Source organism: Zonotrichia albicollis, chromosome 5 (assembly GCF_047830755.1).
Source record: "Zonotrichia albicollis isolate bZonAlb1 chromosome 5, bZonAlb1.hap1, whole genome shotgun sequence".
NCBI lineage: Eukaryota > Metazoa > Chordata > Aves > Passeriformes > Passerellidae > Zonotrichia > Zonotrichia albicollis.
The window spans coordinates 4,282,824-4,294,993 of NC_133823.1; the positions used below are offsets into that span (position 1 = coordinate 4,282,824).

General features: G+C 36.8%; 1 protein-coding gene across 3 annotated transcripts in view; it reads right to left on the bottom strand.

The window, feature by feature from the left end:
* Window positions 1-12,170, bottom strand: part of CTNNA2 (catenin alpha 2) — a 494,680-nt gene that overhangs the window by 227,395 nt on the left and 255,115 nt on the right. The window lies entirely within an intron of this gene.

The following is a 12,170-nucleotide window of genomic DNA, read 5'->3' on the forward strand; positions in this document are numbered from 1 at the left end:
GTCACAGCCTTCTCCATTTTATAATTCAAATAATCTCAATGCAGAAATGTCTGTGAAATAAATAACAACATTTGATTAAGAAGTCAAAAAAAATGCAGCGGCAGCAAACTGCATCCAATATTCTGTTTAGGAAAGCACATAAATGAAGGTTTTGCCTTAGGGCAGGAAATGTAATTTTCTTTCAGTATAGAGCATTTAGCATCACAGGATTCAAATCTAGCTGATAAACATGTCTAGCCAAATAAAAGTCTTTTCCAATAAATCTGAGCACTTTTAATCAACGTGCTTATCACAACTAAATATTTATTTACTAATTAAAATCTAAACCACAGGGCTTTTAAGATTAAGGGAATCAAGCCAGAAGGTTTGTATTTGTTGAATCTGAGTCCTGGGCTGTTTGCAGCCTGAGGTTTTTGGCTGGGAACCATTTTCCACACTTTTCCATACCTGTGTGAGCTTGAACGTGATTCTACTCAAAAGAGACCACAAAAACCCCTCTGAGCTAAATCACAACTTCACAGAAGGGTGATAGCAGCTCTGAAAATACCTAATTCTGAAAATTCACATTCAGGAAGGTGCAGGGGACACATCCTAATTGTCACAAAAACTCTGCAGTGTCAACCCAACCTCCACCATGCCCTGGGGAGCCCAACCACAACTCCCACACCCCTAAGAGACAGCTCTGGTAGTTCTGCTGGAGGCTTCTGCTCCCTTCAGCCTGGGCCAGGATTAAGAGCAGACAAACCCATGAACAATTGGAGTTTATAAAAGCTGAGATGGCAAAAATCTTCTAAATTCAATTTAGCAAACAATTGTTCCATTTGGGGATGGAATCTTGTCTGCCCAAGATGCCAATATCAACTGAAATGTTGCAATTTAGGTTTCTTTATGAGGATCAAATCTCACCTCGCTGGCTCTGCAGAAATTACTGTATTTTCCGGCAATTTTATTGTCCTCTTACACTTTGTCACTGGAGACTTTAAATAAAATGGTTAGATATTAAAATAATACTGAAAGAATTTAAAAAAGATACTACTAAGGTATTTTGAGTGCTTTTTTCCCCTCCCTCATTCCAGTTTTGCATCACAGTGAGAACACAGCCTTGCTCATAACTCTGAATGGCTCTGGCAAGTGCTGCTGTTACATGATGATTTTATTTTTATGGTAAAAAAAAATTCTTAAATGAATTCATCATTTTTTAAAATTTTTCTCGGATAATTCCAGCTGGTCCCAAGCTCATTGAGCACATCTTGAATCAGTCTCAAATGACCTTTAGTTCTGCTGGTGTTTTTCCCTGTTGAAGGGCTGTTGCTCAGCCCATTCAGTTATAAAAGAAAAATCCAAAACTTGGTGGACAATCTGATGGGCAGCCAGGGTATCAAGCATTACACCAAGAAATTATATTACAATAAAACAAGTGACAGGTGAACCTCAGTTTTGCTAGAACCTCACCAGCTAAGCAATTTGAAACTGTTTTATCTTTGATTTTCTACTCAATCTGCTAAATCCAGACATTTCCCAATGATTTATCTGCTATTAACAGAACTGGATGATTCCATTTGAGATAAAAAATCTTATGAATGGCGCATAACTCATTCAAAACTAAAGAGATCTGAGCAACTCTGCTGTGGTGGGATTCTCCTTGAGGCTCCATGGAATTTTCTCATCATCATTCCCTCCTTGTACCCAGATACCCTCAATTAAATACTGCATATTCCATGTAGAAGAAACAGCAAATAAGAAAAGGATCATCTTTTGAGAAGCACATTTATTAGCCAGGGCAAAAATCACCTTATGCAGGTTGATTCACAAATACACAAAGAGGAGGATTTATGGACAAGCAGGGCAGATTTTTCTAAATATTTCCTTAATTATGAAAACACAGAGAAATAAAGACAGAGAGAGGCGTGAGGGTATCACACACAACCACTCTGAGGCTGTGCTAGCACCAGCTGCTTTGCCTGATGAAACATTAAGGCAGTTGGTAGATATGAACAGTCCTCTCAAATAAATCCCATTACTCAGTTTAAAAGTTTAAAACAGGTACACATTTAACATCAGGAAACTGGAAATGCTCCTGGCACAACACATTATTGCACAGTTTATATTGCTCGCTAAAGATACACAGCCATGCCCCTCCAGCTCTACACATATTTATTTTTAAACAATTATCTAAGTTTGATACTAAACTATTCATTAACCATGCAATTCAAACCTAACCTAAACTTGCCTGCTTTGTTTGAAGTGTCCTCCCTCTGCTTTTGATTCATTCCTTCACAACTTTTCCTTGTCAGAAAACCCCCCATGCCTGCACTCTTTCTGATTTAACAGATTGGGCAGTGGGGAGATCTCCTCTTTACTGCCATGGAATTATTGAATTTATCAGCAGCATATTCAGGGAAGAAACCCCAGGAAAAAAATCTTTACCCTTCCTGGAATGGGCTACTCCCTGTCCTTTGCAAAGGGAACACCACCACAGGGGCTCAGGGACTGCACTGACACTGAAACTAACACAGATCGCACACAGAATCACATAAAAACAACATTTTCATTTTAAAAAATTAAATTAGGCTGCTACGATTCCAAATTAAAATTTTAATACCAGTAATATAAATATTCAAAGCACCCATAATTTTAAGCCAGCAATTAAAAGTGGGGGAAAAAAAGAAAAAAAAAAAAACCAAACACTTTCCAGAATGTCACTTGAAATAAATTAATCTCTGTGCTGAAATGGAAATTTATTAAGTTTGTCAAGTGTTTTAATGAGACCTTCTTGTTAGAGCTCACACAGAATCGATGTCTGAAGGGAAGTCCAGCTCATCAAGCTGCAGCAGCAAAATTTACTGACATATTCTCCCTCTAATAATGTATTATCTTGACTTATTCTTGATATGAGTTGTCTGGTCCTAACAGTAAATACAACCATAAAGCAATGAGAAGTCCCAGCAGGATGATGACACTAATTGCACTGTCTTGACTTGAATTCAAATTGCTGAGCAGTAAATGAGATTACTAGCCTAAAGATAATCTTAATTTAAATGTGCAGCTGCATTTATCTCATCTCAGATACAATTTTCCAAAGTGCTTAAAAAAAAAAATAACACCAGGCAGGCATCGAAGAGGAACCTTTATTTCTGAAGGTTTTCAAGATAATTGTGTCCTCATGTGTTTTGTTCTTTGGCCATATTTTATAACAAGCAGTAATTTGCAGATCAGAAGAGAAAAAATGAGGGAATTTCTTCAATTGTTGCAACTTTTTCTGCCTTTGATACTGTCTTCTAATTTTTGTTTTCCAGCATGGAATGTCTCTGATGAACAGAGAATCAAAGAGTTAAAACAAATGAAGTTTCAGACCCATGACTTATGGATAGTCCATCCTAAGTCATGTAATTTTCTTGTAAGGATTGCAAAACAATAGAAAACCTTCAGAAAATTATTTTAGAATATTAATTAATTTACCAATTCTAAAAAGAAAACTAATGTGCCAGGTTTTTTTCAATTAAGGGATTATGCTGACAAGCTTAATTAGAAGAATCACAAACAGAAATTGTTTTTTCAGCGTATTTGCACGTATGTCTGTCCCCAGAATAAATGAGATTTCTCTGAAAACATTTATTCTTTCTCTTGAATTCAGAAAATATGTGGAATACAAGCAGTTAGTAGGGGCTCCTACACCCTGCCTGAGATTTGCAATCCAAGACTGATTGCAGGTTCTTGGGCAAGAGGGAGGATCCTGACTGGCACAATGCAAAGTCTCAAAAGTAAAAAAAAAAACAAAAAAACAAAAAAAAAAAAAAAAAAAAAAAAAAAACCAAACAAACAAAAAAAAAAACAAAAAAAAACCCACCAAAACAAAATTCAAGCTGACCGCAAAGACATTTGAGATTATTACTTTGGACTGGATTCATATCATTTTAAAAAGGAAGATTTTTACCAGATATGAGATCAGCATCTTGGTGAAAATATCTCATACCTTCTTCTTCTAAATCTCCTAACCCTTTATTACCCTTAAGTAATATTTCTTACTAATTATGTTAATTCAGAGTGTTTAGGGAGTGTTTTCTACACCCCAGAATTCTTCAAGCAGCTTCCCAGAGCAAAGTGGATCAGGATTTATTGTATTTCCATTTGGAGCAGAAAATACAATTTCCAACTGCAAAGCCTCTGTACATCCCAGGACCTGGAGCACGGGCAGAGTATTAGAAATTTTAAGGAGTGTTAAGGTTACCATCACTTGAGTTCTCTTCTCCCCCACGTAAATTTACACCTGAATTTTATGTCTGTTAATGCAATTTTTTTTTTTTTGCTCACAGTAAACATCAGCTTGAAGAGCAGAAACCAGGAGTGAGCAAATAAAGGAGGAATGTAGCAATTATTACAAAAACCCCCCAACATTTTGATCTGAGCACAGAAATACATTTGCAATAGAGATATCTCCTCTGATAGATGTGTAAGGTGCCTGCAGCTTTGTCTAACAAGGTCTCAGAATACAAATCCCTCCTCCTGCTCCCACATTTGAATGCTTCTGCATGCAGCCCTGCTTGCCTCAACAGGAGGATTTGTATTGATCTTCATTTAAAAGGCAATTCCTTTTATAATTGATAATTTTTCATCCCTTCCTGACTCCGGGCTGGCATTTCCCAACGAAGCCCAGCAGCCTGTGCAAGCGCTGGAATGGAAAGGTCAAGGGCGAGAAGGAGCTTTTGTGAATTGCAGCTCTCCCCCCATGCTCCTCCCCAAGGTGCTTTCTGAATTAACAAATCCTGTTGATGCTGAGCAGATGTAAAAGAACAAGAAAGGATCTGGTTTGTGTCTGAGTTACAGGAAATGAAACATTTTGTTCCACCTGGCTCCTGTTGTGGCCATCCCCCGTGCTGGCCTTGGCTTTGCCACCTCCCGGCAGCTCTGAAAAGCTGCAAAAAGCAAATGCCAACTGCATTGTGACAAATGTCCCAAGATGGATAAATCAAGGTCTGCAGAAAAAGGATTCTGTTCCATTCCCAACCTTGATGGTGAAAATGGGTGGAGGATTAATCCATGAGAACTCCTCCTGTTTTTCAGAGGTACACAAGCACTGAGGCAGACTGAGCCCTCCCTCAGTCAGAGCCCACCCTGCCTTAAAAAGTAATAATAAATCCATTTATTTCACTCCTTCTAGAGGGACCCAGCTTCTATCCACAAGGAGCAATCAATTTATGGTCTAGACATACTATTGTAAAATTACCTTTCCTCTGCAGAGATGCATGTTGGTAAGAGCAAAACGAACTCCTATTTTTCCAGTATAATATTCAGTTATTAGCACTTTTTGCTTCTTTTTTTTTTTCTACTAGAAAATGTATTTGTTAAACATAATCCTTATTTTTTAACTCTCTGGATATATGATATCTAATGATATTTTCTAAGTAAATGTAAACAATCTCTTAATTCAGCATAACTGCACAATATCCTATGATTTATTAATGCTGGTGACTTTATAGTCCTCCAATTTTCTTAATGATCCTATTAAGGCTGTTCTATTAATTTAAAAAAATGTAATTGTTTGAAAGGAACTCTCAGAGATATTAAGAATTCTATGTAATGCTGACACAAAACTGATGTTATCTGTTTACATCTATCCTGTAACTGATGATTAATCTCAGCATCTATGGAATTCTATACAGGGAAGCTTGCATGCACTCATGTTTTTATTTTCCTTTAATTTTCCTTTTTTTTTCCTTGAAATGTATAATTGCTATTATACATTTCTGAGGTATGTTCTTTCTTGCTCTTAATTGTGATGGATTTTTTCCATGGTTTATTCATTTTAGGTTTCTTGTTGTTGCTGTTCTTTCTGTTTTTAATAATTCCTTTTCAAAAATTCCTGGAATTTTAGCATTATGTGTTTAGAAGACAACTTCCATTTAGAGATTTAGCTCGTGGTCTTCGAGTAATTCCTTCATGACTATTTGTAAATATAAACTCTGTGGTGAATCAAGTCTATGACTCATCCAATTAATAAGCATCAAGTGTCTTATAAAAAAGAACTTAATTCAAACCCCAGTTTTTCAGCCTGACCTCCTGTACCAGCAATGTTAACAAGAGGCAGCTGGGGGTTTCTACAAAGAAGACTGACAAAGGGAAGGGTGGAGGAGGAATTGTAAACCACAAATATAAATCTAGAAATATTCTTTTAAAAAAAAAAATTCAATACCAGATAGTCTGGTATTATTTTCTTTTAGGAAGTTATGGATGCTCTGCTGAGCACTTTTGGTCCTTACAGCTTTGAAGGAGTGACATAAAATGTGATTACACGTGTCCACTTTTGCCTTCTGTGCTAGATACCTATCCTGATTCTCCTCCATGATTCCTGAAGTACCATGTGCTTGTATGGTGCAGCTCTGGGTCACACCTAATGATTGCTTCTATGGGAAAAAAGAGGAAAATGAAACATTAACACGTTCATTTGCATATGAAAAATCTGCAGATAGATTAAGGGTTGGTTTAATTTAATTTAAATATAACCATGTAGAAATGAGACATCCAGGCCAAGCATTTATCCAGGCTGTCTTTACATGGGAGGGAAGGCAGCTTCCTTAGAGGATACAGCCCCAGGCCAATATTCTAGATTTGGAAATAGTTCTGCTGAACACAAGACCAGATGTGACCCTTGCATTTGAGACAATTTGAGTTCAGAGTCAGATTCTGTTCTCCTTCATGACATGGCAAAGGCAGAATCCTCAGAGATTGGTCTCATGAGTCCCTTCACCACAGGAACATTCCCTGGTTGACTCAAAAGTTTTCATTTTCAGATGATGGATCCATCACACAGGAGAAACTCAATTCAATTACCAAAAAATGCCATTTTATAGGCACCACAATTGATCCACATGGGTAATTCACATAAAATCTGCCCAGAAAATGAAATTCTCAGAGTCATCCACTCACAGGCCATGGGGTATTGAGTATTTAAATTGTCTGGAGCTGGTAGCACCCCACATTCTGGAATTTGTGGAGACTGGGTAGAAAATGTAAAAAAAAAAGTTCCAGTTCCCTAAATGATAACCAATATCTAGAAAGATTAGAAAAGTTTGGAAAAAAATTGGAACTTTAATGGAAAATATATATGAGGGGTTTTTTGGTTTTTTTTTTCAATGTTAAGACTATCCCTACATATCCCTCATCAAGAACTGTAGAAAAATGGAATTTTGTATCCTTTCCTTTTTCATAGAATCCCTTCCACTCCTGTTTCTTCCTCCCTGACCCTGTCTATGCCTGCTATAAAATTCTGGTTTGAAGAACTCCTTCCTGTCTTTACCCCAAATCTTTCTAAATATGGTAGAAGTCTTTCCTGTCCACAGACTGAAGTGTTCCCAAATTGTTTTTTACAGCACTACTTTTTATATATAAAAAAGTATGTTATGGTACTTTAAAAAGTAACTTTTAAAAGAAAAAAAAAGTGTTCCTTGTTAAAGAAAGTCCATTATTCCATTTGAGGAGCAAAACAGCATTCTCATGGTAAGTAATAAAAAAAGCACCATGACTTAGCAGATGCATAGTAGGAATTACAGCCGAGTCTTTCAAGTTGAAGAAGAAAATGTTCAAAAACTGTTGATTTTGATTATAATAACTCAAAGAATTCCATCCCTTTAGATGCAACCATAAAGTCAGACAGGTTATTTAAAAAAAAAACACAAAGAAAAACAATGTTCAAGTGGGTGATTTGCTGAAGTGAAGCAGAGGTAGGCTTGGCTCAAGAGAAAAAAAAAAAAAAAAGGGATTCCATCAGTTCTTGCACTTCTGCAATATGCTCTTGGATACTTGAAATTCTCTGACACATATATTCTGATCCTGACAAATTAAGAGATCCTTTCTGGAGAGTAAAGGCAGGCCTGAAGAAACAACATCAAAAATAACACTGCAGACTTTGTTTTGTGCGTTGCTGGAGGAAAAAGCCCCCATCAAACAGAGCCTTCCCAGCATCTGTACAAACACCCTCTGCCCTGGGGCTACAGAAGGCAAGCGCTGCTTTCCCTCCCCTTTTACTTCAATTTTCTAGCTTTATTCTGCTCTTTTTCTTTCCTACAAGATTTTTACAAGCTCAGCCTCCTGCTGACTGATGTAACAGCATTTCCTTTAGATTTTATTTTCTCATCTCCTTCTGTGACTTCACAAACCCAGCTATGACTGGTGTTTTCCTGAGTCAGCCAATCCTGCTGAACATGGGATGGAGCAAATGTTCCTCTACCACATCTCCTCTCACTTCACACCATTTCACCCACTGCCTCACTTCCCTGTGAGTGAAATGGTCCATCAGCACTTGCTGAATACAGCAACCGTCTCAGGAACGGCTGAAATCTCTTTCTAAAGAGAATTTACATGCTACAATTTATTTTAGCAAAGTATGCTTAGGGAGGAAGAAAAAGCACCCCAACTTCCTTGGCAATGAGTAAACAGCAATAATAATAAATAAAAAAGAGCAGAATTGAAAATGCAGGACTTGAAATGGCCCAACACAAAATCTGAGCAGCTTGAGGTCAACGAAGTTGGCAATTTAAAAAAATAAAAACTGAAAAAGACAAAATTGTGGTGTTGTAATTAAGACACTCCACTGATGAACAGATGACTTGCTGGACTTGGCATATGGCACCAGACTTCTGGAACAAAGGTAGTGCTGCTCAGTTAAACTGCTTTTCTATCTGATGGGGCTACTTGAGGAGCAAAAAAATTTATTAAATGGGACATCAGCAAAAAGTCTTCTTTACTGCAGCCCAGCTCTTCATAATTACACTGATAAACCCCCTTGACTCAGGGGCTGCTCAGAGCATGGGCTCTTTAGAGCAGAATTCATCCTTTAGGATCTTGTGATATCTACTGCAATGCGCCTCCAAAGCATTCCTGAGAATTCCAACTAACATCCCTATTTTCACCACATTCTAATTTGCTTAATTATTTTTAATTCCACACTTTTGCCCTAATGTAATTCATATTCTCCAATTCTTGCACGGTTTCCAAACGTTGTTGTATATTTTTGAAATTGCTACAACCTTTTAAAGGATGGTTGCACTGTGGCAATAACCAAAAAACAGTGCTGGTGAAATATTCTGTTCGTTTGAAGAGAAAAGGGATGGATAAGCTCATCATTATTTAAAAAGAAAGTGCATCTTAGGAGGCACATGTAGATATTCTTCTGCTGCTGTTTTACACCTAAGAAGAAGAAAAGAGAAAGGGAAAGGCACAAAAACAGGGGGAAGGAAAAAAAGACAATAACAAAGAGAAAGAGAAAGTTAAATGAAATAAATACCAAGGAGATGACTGAAAGTGGAAGGAAAGCATGTGAATCTCCAAATATCACTTGGAAAAGAAATATAATCTTCACTCACTTTTTGCTAGACTACCCTTGCTCAGTTTCTTTTTACCTTTTCCGTGGAAAAAACCTCAAGCTTTTCTTGTTTTGCAAAGTATGTCCTCACAACTTAATATCCCCACCTCGGTTGTGCATGATGTTGACTTTAATTTTTCCCCCGGGTCCTCTTGAGACTTGTCAGAAGATATGAGGAAACATTATCAATCCCTTTATTAAGGTCATTTACCAACCCTCCTGATATTCATTTTGCCAACTGTTTTCTTAATAACCCCAACACTTTTATAATTTCCACTGGTACTCTGAAATTTATCCAAGAATTAGCAGCCACCAAGATGTCCTCAAGCTAACCTGTTTTACTTGGCCAAACTATGAGTTTCAGAAAATCATTATTTGAGTCCTTTGCTGCAGGAGCTTGCCAGAAGCGTGCTGCTAAAACCTTTCAGATTTATCACAAGGACTGTAATTTTCTACTGACTTGATTTGATTAGACTTTGCTTTTCAAAATACTTGCTGGTGGCCCAAAACTAAACAAGCTGGAAGCAGAAATATATTTCTAACACAAAAGTAGTGTCTCATGCAAGCCAGGGACGCTCTAAGGATTGTATGGAACTGGAATCCCACTTGAGAAAATAAAATAAATAAATAAATAATGAATAAATCTGGATATGAAGGGAACATTTTTGAACAAATATAATGATTGCCATCATGTAGAAATTTAGAAATGGCAAGTTTTAGGAAAATCAAGCTGAAACTGAATTATCAAATGCTTTCAGTGTCCATGAGGTATGTGGAGTACTCTCATGATGAGCAGGGATCTTTGACACCTGATATAACCCAAATTTAGCCAAAATTTTGGATACCAATACTGCCCATGGGAAAGGTTACACAGGGAAAATTCCAATCAGCTTGGGTTGTCCTCTTGTCAGAAAGCCTGGCCACACTGCAGAGCAAAGGGGAGACATCCAGAAATCCAGTTTGCTCCAGTGTCAGAGGTAACTCACAGCACACACCTGGAAATTCTCAGAGCATTCTCGGGGTGAGATCAGTCTGAACACCAAGAAAAGGCTGCACACCTTGACAAGGGCACATAAAGAAAATTTAGGCAAATTATTTAGCATCAAAACTGAAGAGAGGACCCTGAAGCTCACCCAGAAGAGTTCTTGTATTTTTCCTTTCCTGCTGCCTATTCCTGTTTCCAACTATAGCTTTCAACTGGTGCAATTAATGAAATAAGAAGCCTAAAGAAGGAGAATCACTCATTATATAACAGGGATTTATCTTGGAACATAAGTCACTGATCAGTGCTTATAATCAAAGGCTGAAATAATTTTAATTAAAGGACAAGTTATGCTGAGGCATCCTTTATCTTCAGCCACTCACTTCAGAGTTTTCTAGGTCTGGATTTTGGGGTCCTCCCTGTTCCCCTCCCTCCATTTCATCTTTCATCACACTCATTTTTCACAACCAAAAACTTTGGTAGTGCAGAGGAGTCAACTAAAAACCTCCTGAGATCTTCCTAGCTTATATTTTTTAATTATTGAATTAATTAATATCATTTAACATGATCATGCTAAAAATAATGGCACTGCTTTAAATTCATAAAAGCAGAACTATTTGATTAAAAACTAAAGATTTTTGGTTTATTCAGCTTAGTATGTATTTTCAGCTTAAGTAGGCAACTTTCAAAAAAAAAAAAAAATTAAATATCAGACATGATGGGGAACTGAGAAAACTGCTATTAAACTGCTAAACTCACCTAAAATATAAAATAGAAAAAAAATTATTTTAGGTCAGAGGCAAAGACCTGATGTGTAAAATACAGCATTTAAAGTGAACATAGCAAATTATAGATTTATTTATAAAGTTCATTAATTTATCTAAGGGGGATGCCGTATCAGCTTCATAGGTGAATCTTTTCTGGAGGGAAAAGAATTCAAAATACAACAAAACCTTCCCCAAAAAATGCCAAATTCTGCTCAGCACGTACACAGGGGAGGGATGGATGATTTATACACCAGAAACCAAAACCAGTGGAAAGAGTTTGCACAGAGCAAGTTAAGCTTTACAAACTCCTGGTTGGTCAATTCTTTCTCCTGCAAGGTGCAATTTTTCAGCACCACATCTTTTTTTCATGTCCTTCCTCCCACATAATAAATCAGGAATATTTTCTGGTATTTTCCAAGGACAACAGGTACAATATTTACACTGCTTTTTAATAATGCTGAAAGGTAACTTAAGCAGTAAATATTCAGCTTTTCTGCTAAATTTTCCCATTTTCTGCTAATTTCCCTATTTTTTAATATACATTTCTATACCTTATTATATATATTTTTAAAGAAGCTATCGATTTTCTCACACACATACAGTGATATTTATATCCATCTATGTTTGAATATCTATTGAAAGATAACAACCCAACTTTGAAATATTTCTCTTGTAAAATACAGACACTGAGAAAATACTATTTTATTAATATATATTAAAGGATCTTAAATTTTGGCACGGTATCATTCCCTGTGTGAATCCTATGGATGGGAAAACTTTCCATCCAGTCCCTCAGTTTGATCTTGGGTGTGAATTTTCAGGGACTCACCCCTCACTGCAGTTGATTATGCAAAACGAAACAAAATTACACATTTCAAATGATGCTTTTCAGATGCAGCTTCGAGTCAGTTCTCACCAAAACTAAGACAGGTCAGTTGTGAAATCTGTGAGCCCCATTAGCCTGTAAAATCTGTTATTTTTCCCTAGCAATTGGAAAACCTTTTCTTTTTCCCCTCCTAAAACAAAGCTAGTGATCTTTTAAAACTCTGGAATGCTTGAAGGG